The sequence below is a fragment of the Cupressus sempervirens genome, chromosome 4, assembly GCF_028749045.1.
Source record: "Cupressus sempervirens isolate cs-2001-9-10 chromosome 4, ASM2874904v1, whole genome shotgun sequence".
Taxonomy (NCBI): domain Eukaryota; kingdom Viridiplantae; phylum Streptophyta; class Pinopsida; order Cupressales; family Cupressaceae; genus Cupressus; species Cupressus sempervirens.
The window spans coordinates 161,701,686-161,710,780 of record NC_143121.1 but is presented as its reverse complement, the minus strand read 5'-3'; positions in this window follow the sequence as shown (position 1 = coordinate 161,710,780).

Genomic DNA, 9,095 nt, shown 5'->3' with positions numbered 1-9,095 from the left:
GTAAGTGAACAATGTTTAGTGAAATTCAAAATTGGGAGTTACCATGATGAAGTTGAACAATGTTTAGTGAAATTCAAAATTGGGAGTTACCATGATGAAGTTCTCTATGATGTTATTCCAATGGATGTTTTCCATCTATTGTTGGGAAGACTGTGGTAGTTTGATAGGCATGCAGTACATGATGGTCATGCAAACACATACTCTCTAACAAAGGATAGAGTTCACCACAAACTGAAGCCCATGAAAAAGGAAGGTGAAAAGGTATGTAGCAGTGTTATGATTTGTCTTGTTGATGGAAGGAATTTTTTGGATGGCATGAAACATCAGCGTATGTGTTATGCTTTGATCCCTAGGAAAGATAAAGAAGGTAGTAGTGAAATACCACTTGAAGTTTCAGATTTACTAGGTGAATTTGGAGATATTATCTCTAATAATGTTCCAGAAGGATTGCCACCAGTAAGGAAAATTAGTAATCAGATAGATTTATTCCCAGGAGCTAGTTTTCCTGACAAGGCTGCTCACAGGATGACTCCTGCTGAAACTGAGGAGCTAAACAGACAGGTGCAGGAGCCATTGAGAAAGGGCTTGATTCGGGAGAGCTTGAGTCCATGTACAGTACCTACAGTACTAGCACCAAAGAAGGATGGAGAGTGGAGGATGTGTACAGACTCTCGAGCTATAAATAGGATAACCATCAAATATCGATTTCCTTTGCCAAGAATGGATGATCATATGGACTGCTTGAGTGGAGCTAAGTACTTCACAAAGATAGATCTCAAGAGTGGTTATCATCAGATACGGATTCGAGAAGGGGATGAGTGGAAAATAGCTTTCAAGACAAAGGAGGGTCTTTATGAGTGGTTAGTCATGCCCTTTGGATTGACGAAAAGCACCTTCATGCAACTTATGAATGAGGTACTTAAGAAGTTCTTGGGAAAATTTGTTATTGTTTATTTGGATGATATTTTAATTTTCAGCAAGACTTTGGAAGAACATTTATTTCAAATTCGTATTGTCCTTGAAAGGTTAAGGGAAGAGAAACTGTTAATTAATCTAAAGAAGTGTATCTTTGCAAAAAGGGAGTTAGTCTACTTGGGTCTCAAAATGGATCTAGAGAAGGTAAAAGCCACCTTGGAATGGCCTACTCCAAGGTCTGCTACTGAGGTAAGATCGTTCCATGTTCTGGTTAGTTTTTATAGAAAGTTTATTAATAAATTTCATTGGCATATGTGCACCCCTAACTAACACAATAAGAGGGGATAGAAAAGAGTTCAAATGGACTGCGGTAGCTGCAAGAAGTTTTGAATTGCTGAAGAAGAAGGTGATAGAACAACCTGTGTTGGCACTTCCAAATTTTAGAAAGGTGTTCCAAGTGGATTGTGATGCTTGTGGCAGTGCTATTGGGGTTGTATTAAGCCAAGAAGGTAAGCCTATTGCATATTTTAGTGAGAAATTGAATGATGCAAAAAAGAAGTATTCTATTTATGATCAAGAGTTCTATGCAATAGTTCAGGCCTTAAAGAAATGCAGGCATTATTTGTTGCCAAAGGAATTTTTTTTGTATACTGATCATCAGGCATTACAATACCTAAATAGCCAAGGTAAATTGAATCAGAAGCATATGGAGTGGGTAGAGTTCTTGCAAAGCTATACATTTGTGTTGAAGCATAGAAGTGGAAAATCTAACAGGGTTGCAGATGCACTAAGTAGGAGACAGTTGTTGCTTACAGTAATGCAGGTTGAAGTAGTTGGGTTTGATGAACTCAAGAATTTTTACCCTGAGGATCCTGATTTTGCTGAAGCATGGAAAACTTGTAAAGAGCCTATTGTTGTAGATAGAACTAAGTGGCTAGACTATTTGATTCAGGATGGTATGTTGTTCAAGGGCAATCACTTATGCATTCCAAGGAGTTCCATGAGGGAAAATCTGATTAAGGAGAAACACAGTGGAGGGATGGCAGGACATTTTGGTCGAGATAAGACCATTGCCATTCTTAGAGAACATTATTTTTGGCCTCAAATTTCATAGGATGTGAAGAAGTTTGTATAGAGTTGTCAGATTTGTCAAGTTGCCAAGGGATTTAGTCACAATACTGGACTATATCAGCCATTGCCTGTTCCATCAAAGCCATGGGAAGACATAAGTATGGATTTTGTGCTTGGATTGTCGAGGACACAAAGGGGTAATGACTTAGTATTTGTGGTGGTTGATAGATTCTCCAAAATGGTACATTTCATTCCATGCCACAAAACTCATGATGTTGTCCATATTACAGACTTGTTTTTCAAAGAGGTGGTAAGACTACATGGTCTCCCAAGGAGTATAGTTTCTGACAGAGATACTAAATTTGTGGGGTATTTCTGGAGGACATTGTGGAAGAAGTTGAGAACAAACTTGAAATTCAGTTCCACACATCACCCGCATACTGACGGCCAAACAGAAGTGGTTAACAGAAGTCTGGGCAATTTGCTGAGATATTTATTTGGGGATAAGCCCAGGGGGTGGGATTTCATTCTACCACAAGCAGATTTTGCTTACAATAACTCTATAAACAGGAGTACTAGTAGATCACCATTCCAAATTGTATATGGAAGTAGCCCAAGGACTGCACTAGAATTGAGGAAGATAGAACAAGGGGAGAGGACAAGTGTTGAAGTTGAAGAATTTGTTGAACATATCAAGCATCTACATGAGGAGGTCCAAACACACATTGTTAGGATGAATCAAGAGTATAAAGCTAGGGCTGATCAAAGGAGAAGACATAAGGAATTTCAAGTAGGGGATCTAGTCATGGTACACTTAAGAAAAGAAAGATTTCCAGCTAGTACTTACAACAAGCTGAAAATGAAGAAATTTGGCCCCTACAAAATTTTGAAGAAACATGACTCAGGAAATGCATATGAGGTGGAGTTGCTAGATGGTATTCACATTTCTCCTATTTTCAACATTGTGGACTTAACAGAGTATCATGATGATGGTGCAGATGAGGAGCTGATGTTAGCGCCATGTCCAATTCCTGCTTCTAAGAAGGAGGAGATAGAAGAAATTCTAGATGATCATGTGGGTAGGAGTACCATAAATAGGCAATATGAAGAGTATTTGGTCAAGTGGAAAAGACCGCCAATAGAGGACTCAACTTGGATTTCAGCAGCTAAGGTTTCCCATTTGGGATTTCCTCTACCATTCATAAAGTGACAGGGTCACTTTTCAATCTATAAGGGCAATCCTTTGTCAACCAAAAAAAAATGTACTTAGACTTAGTTTTTGTTTCATGTGTTTTCTTTTCTGGATACCCATTTGGCTCAAATAAAGGTTCCAACTCTCATAGTTCCACTATCGGTGTTCTAGGATAGAGTATTTGAACACCTTGGGATACATGTAAATGCTGAATAAATAGGAGTATGTAATTGAGCCATCATTTTGGTGAACTAGAAGGTTTAAATTTGCTAGATGATTTTCATTGTAATTTAGAGCATTCCAAAAAAAGAATCAAGTCAAAAGGCCCCACAATTTGAAAGTTATCGCAGTTTTTCAGTTTCTGGAGACATCCTAAGAATGCTTCAAAGTTAGTTTAAGGACATTAAATGACATCAAAAAGGGCCAAAAAATGAGGGATGAGCGAATCTAGTCAATAGGGCTATAGAGCACTTTGAGAGCTTTTCAGAAATGTAAACCATTCATCAATCGGAGCTATGGTTCAAAAGTTATGCCTCCTGAAAGTTTGGTTACCATTTCTAGATTCTTCTAGATTTGTGTTGACTGCTAACGCAGCTTTTGGAGCCTTCTATTTGGTCGGTGGATGCCAACTAGCACTTTCTAGAATGTACTCCTAATCTTTAACCCTCTAGGGTCTATTTAAGAACATTTCTTGCATTGTAAAAGGCAATTCTGAGTGGAGTTTGAGAGCAGGTACTAAAAGGAAAAATTATCTCCATACTTATACTTTTGTAAGCCCTTAGGGCATGTTTTGAAGTCTATTTTCTCTATACTGAATGTACTAGCATATTTTCACAATTAATTAAATTTCCCCTTTCCTGTTGTGTCCATTCTGTGCTTGGGTCGTGTCCCCATCAGAATACCAATCCAAATCAGGAAAATATAATGTTTAGGTTTTTGGGTACATTAGAGAAGGGGCAACATATGCAACATGAGCAGAATAGATGAATGGATATGATGTTGTAGCTCATGGCTAGATAGATGAGCATCCAAATTAATCTAGGTGATCCCAATAATGGAAAAAATAACAATGGGGGAAATGACAACAATAGGGGCAATGATAATGGAGGCTGAGGCAACAACAATGATCTTGAGAATAACATTAATAATGGACATGGCAACAATTGGAATTAGGCTGATAACTTTTGACATGTTGCACACCCAGCTTGAACAGCAAGCTCGAGACATCTTCTACCCACCTTCCCACCCAGAGATCTAGTTCAACTAGTTAATGAACCACATATTACAAAGGTACATGATCAGTTTAGGAGGGATTGGGAGGCCAGTGGACTAGAGTTTCATGTAGATATTTCCCTTAGAGATTATATGGACTTGAGGATGAGACACATGCCCAGATCAGGAGGAAGAAGTCAAAACCTTGAGTTGAGAAAGAAAGTTGGGAAATATTCTTTACCTTATTATGATGCTTCAGGGAAGATGACCATGCGAGCTTGGGAGCAAAAGATAGATACATACTTGCAACTAAATCCTATGCCTCAGGAAGAGGCTATAAAGTATGTGGATATTCAGTTGGATGGACTGGCACGTGAATGGTGGCACCATGGCATGGTAACCTTGGGACATAATCAGATCACATCTTATGAAGAGTTCAATGAGAAGCTCATAGAGAGATTTGATACCAAGGATCCTGAATTATAGTTTAAGGAGTTGGCACAACTCAAGCAGTGGGGATCAGTTGAGACGTATATCAATGAATTTCAGAGGTTAGTTGTGTTGGTCATAGATATTTTAGAGAGGAGGTTAGTAGTGTTATTTATGTATGGACTCTTAGATCCCTTGCGAGGTTGGGTCAAGGGGCATGACTCAGCTACATTACAGGAGGCCACTAAAAAGGCTTGTGACTTAGCATCTTCTTCATTTAGGAGCAGATTTTAGCATAGGGATTCTTATATGAAAAAGGACAAGGAGAAGGATAAAAAATATTTTCACAAGGATGATTAGCCAAAAAGAGATAAGTTGGATAATGACACCCTAAAATATTTGAGAAAGAAGAAGTTATGTTTTCATTGCAGAGAGCCCTGGGATTTATCTCATAAGTGTCCTCTCAAGGCTAAGGCAAATCAAATGGAGTATTTGTTAGTAAAGGAGTCACAATCAGAGAGGGAGGATCAACACCCTGATTCATATGAGGATTGCACTACAAAGGAGAGTAGCATTCCTAAGGATGAGAAGTCATTGGCGCGATTAATGGGCGCTCAGAAGGCAATCACATTTAAAGTCAAGGGTACTATCTAGGGGTAGAAAGTGATCTCACTCATTGACACTGGGGCCACACATAATTTTATAGATGCACAATTGGTAGCCAAGAGAGGTTTATAGACTAAGGAGCATGCCAAGTTTAGAATCATGGTAGCTAATGGTGACAAACTATTATGCACTCAGAAGATATCTAATCTTGACATTAGGTTTGGAGATGGCCATGAGTTGGAGGATGAGTTCTACGTAGTAGACATGGGAGACTATGGTGTCATCCTCGGTATGACATGGATGGCCTCGCTAGTTGAGTTCATGGTCAGCCTAGCAAAATTTGAGATGAGGTTTCAGCATGAGGGGAGAACTATTGTACTTAGAGGACTTTCAAATGGGAGTTGCAAAGTAGTTTCCCTGAGGAGAATGCAGAGACTTTTTTGGCATAATGGCATAGAGTGGGTAGCAGAATGCTTGACTATGCACAGCTTTATGGGAGCCATAGGTGAAGTGTCATCCACCAGATATCTAGGAGATACTTGATAGACACACTAAGGTATTTGGTGAGATTTCACATGATGTTCCTCCTGACAGAGGGATAGAGCATGTTATTGATCTCAAGGAGGGAGCCAAACTAGTTATGATTACTCCTTATCATCATCCTAAGAAACACAAGGATGAGATAGAGAAGGCAATTAAGGATTTGTTGGAGATGGGGCATATCAGTCCTAGTAAGAGCCCCTTTGTTTCAGCAGTAGTGTTGGTAAAGAAGAAGGACGAAACAATGCACATGTGCATCGATTACAAGGCATTAAATAAGAAGACCATTAAGAAAAGATATCCCATCCCACGAATAGATGAGCTGATTGATGAGTTACATGGTGCATTCTTTTGACAAAGATTGATCTATGGTCAAGGTATCATTAGATTAGGATGAGGGAGGAGGACATTGAAAAGACAACTTTTTGGTGTCACTATGGTCACTTCAAATTTTTGGTTATGCCATTTGGGCTAACCAATGCCCCTACTACATTCTAGAGTTGCTAAAATCAGGTATTAAGGGAGTAGCTTAGGAGATTTGTCTTGATTTTCTTTGATGACATTTTAGTCTTCAATAAGACTTGGGAGGAGCATTTACATCATCTTGAGATGGTGTTGTCCACTTTTGAGAAAGAGTCACTATATGCCAAGGAATCTAAGTGCAGTTTGGGATGATTGAGTTACTATATCTTGGGCATATCATCAACATAGATGGATTTCAGGTAGATCCCAAAAATATTAGGGCTATTGTTGATTGGCCTACTCCTATGAATCTTACATAGCTTAAGGGGTTCCTTGTTCTCTATGGATTTTATAGGAGATTTGTTAAGGAATTCTCTTAGATTCTTGCACCCTTGATAGACCTTACTAGGAAAGGGGCCTTCACATGGACAGGGGTAGCTTATAGAAGCTTCGATCATTTCAAGAAGGTGATGTCATCATGTCCAATACTAGCTCTACTAGATTTCATAAAGCCATTTGAGCTTCATTGTGATGCATCAAGAGATGGGATTGGGGCAGTCTTGATGCAGGAGAAGCATCCCATAGTTTTTGAGAGAAGGAAGCTTTGTGGAGTGGAGAGGAGCTATTCCATCTATGATCAAGAGATGTTGGCTATTATGCATGCATTGGCTAAGTTTCGGCCCTAACTAGTTGGGGGAAAGTTTGTTATCAAAGCTAATCACAACAACATCAAATACTTCATGAGCCAGTGTGATTTAAATGATAGACAACAGAAGTAGATTATGAAGTTATAGGCTTATGACTTTGACATTGAGTTTGTCAAAGGTAAAAGAATGTGGTAGCAGATGCTTTATCTAAGAGACCTCATATTTGTGCTCTAGCTGAGATTACAGGAGATTAGAGAAATAAGATTATAGCAGAGTATGCGAGGGACACTTAGGCTTCTAGAGTGATTGCAAGCACCATACAAGATGATCATTATGTGGTGATGGATGGATTGATTAAGTTTCAGGGTAGGATATATTTGATTCCTTTATCATAGTTTAGGGAGGTAATATTGAAGGCATTTCACGATGCACCTATAGCTAAACATCTAGGGGTCTTTAAGACCTATAGGTAGATCAGTGAGTGGTTCACATGGAAAGGGCTCAAGAATGATGTTTAGATGCATGTTAGGGAGTGTGTAGTTTGTCAATAGAATAAGGGAGAACACACATATCTTGTAGGGTTGTTACAACCTTTGCCCGATCTGGATAGGAAATGGGAAAGTATTTCTATGGACTTCATCATCGGGTTACCATGAGTATAGGGGAAAGATTTCATCTATGTGATAGTTGACCGGATGATAAAGTTTTCTCACTTCTTTGTTATTCCATCCACTTACACAGTAGCACAGGTGGATGATCTTTTCTTTAGAGAGATATTTCGGTTACATGGGCTACCGAGTTTTATTGTTAGTGATTAGGATACTAAATTTATGAGTACTTTTTGGCAGGAACTGTTTAGGTTGTGCGGTATAGATCTTACACCTACCACTAGTTATCATCCACAAATAGATGGGTAGACAAAAATTGTGAATAAATGGGTGGAAGGATATCTAAGGAACTATGTGACTGCACAAAAAAGGGCTTGGGTCAAATGACTACATATGGGAGAGTACTATTATTACACCACTTATCATATGTCCATCAAGATGACTGCATTCAAGGCATTGTATGGTTATGAAGCACCTAGTTTCATGGATCTAGTTTTGGGGGATAGTAGAGTGTCCAAAGAAAAACACTTCTTATAGGATAGTTAGGATATTTTGGGGGTGCTCAAGGAGAATATATAGCAAGCCCAAAATCAACAAAAATTGTATGCTAACTAACACTAGATAGAGCACAGCTTTGAGGTTGGGGATATGGTTTACCTAAGGCTACAACCATACAGACAGTCATCACTCAAGAAGAGCAGAGTAGAGAAGTTGAAGCCTAGGTTTTATGGCCCCTATAGAGTAATTTGCAAGGTGGGAAAGGTTGCTTACGAGATTGAGCTTCCAAAGGCTAGTTGGGTGCATAATGTGTTTCATGTGTCAAGGTTTAAGAAAGTCATCGGTCATAGAGTTGTGCCTTCTATAGAATTGCCACCATTAGATTAGGAGGGAAAGCTTGTATTAATTCTTGAGGCTATTTTGGATATTAGGGAAAGGACTCTACGAAATAGGTTGATTAAAGAATATTTAGTCAAATGGAGATACCTACCAAAGGAAGATGCTACTTGGGAGAGTGAGCAGGTGCTACAACAAACAGGACTGAGATTGCTTGAGGACAAGCAATTTCAAGGAGGGAAAACTGTAATGTCCTCATCTTTTTAGCAACTAAGTGGAGTTCTTAGCCTTCACATTCTCCAAAGGCTAAGTGGAGAAATAAGGGGAAATTGATTAAATTAATTTCTTATAAAGTCATTAAATAAATTAAAATTAAAAGGTGACTTTATATTTAATTAATTTTATTAATTATTGTATTATAAGAGAGAAGCTTTGACAGAGTGCATTAATTATTTCAACAGGGGAAGCATCTAGTAATTTAATTTTCTAGAAGCACAATTAATTATTGTATTGCAAGGGAGGAGTTTCTAGAGAGTACATTAATTATTGGAAGGGGGAAGCTTCTAGTAAATCCAATTA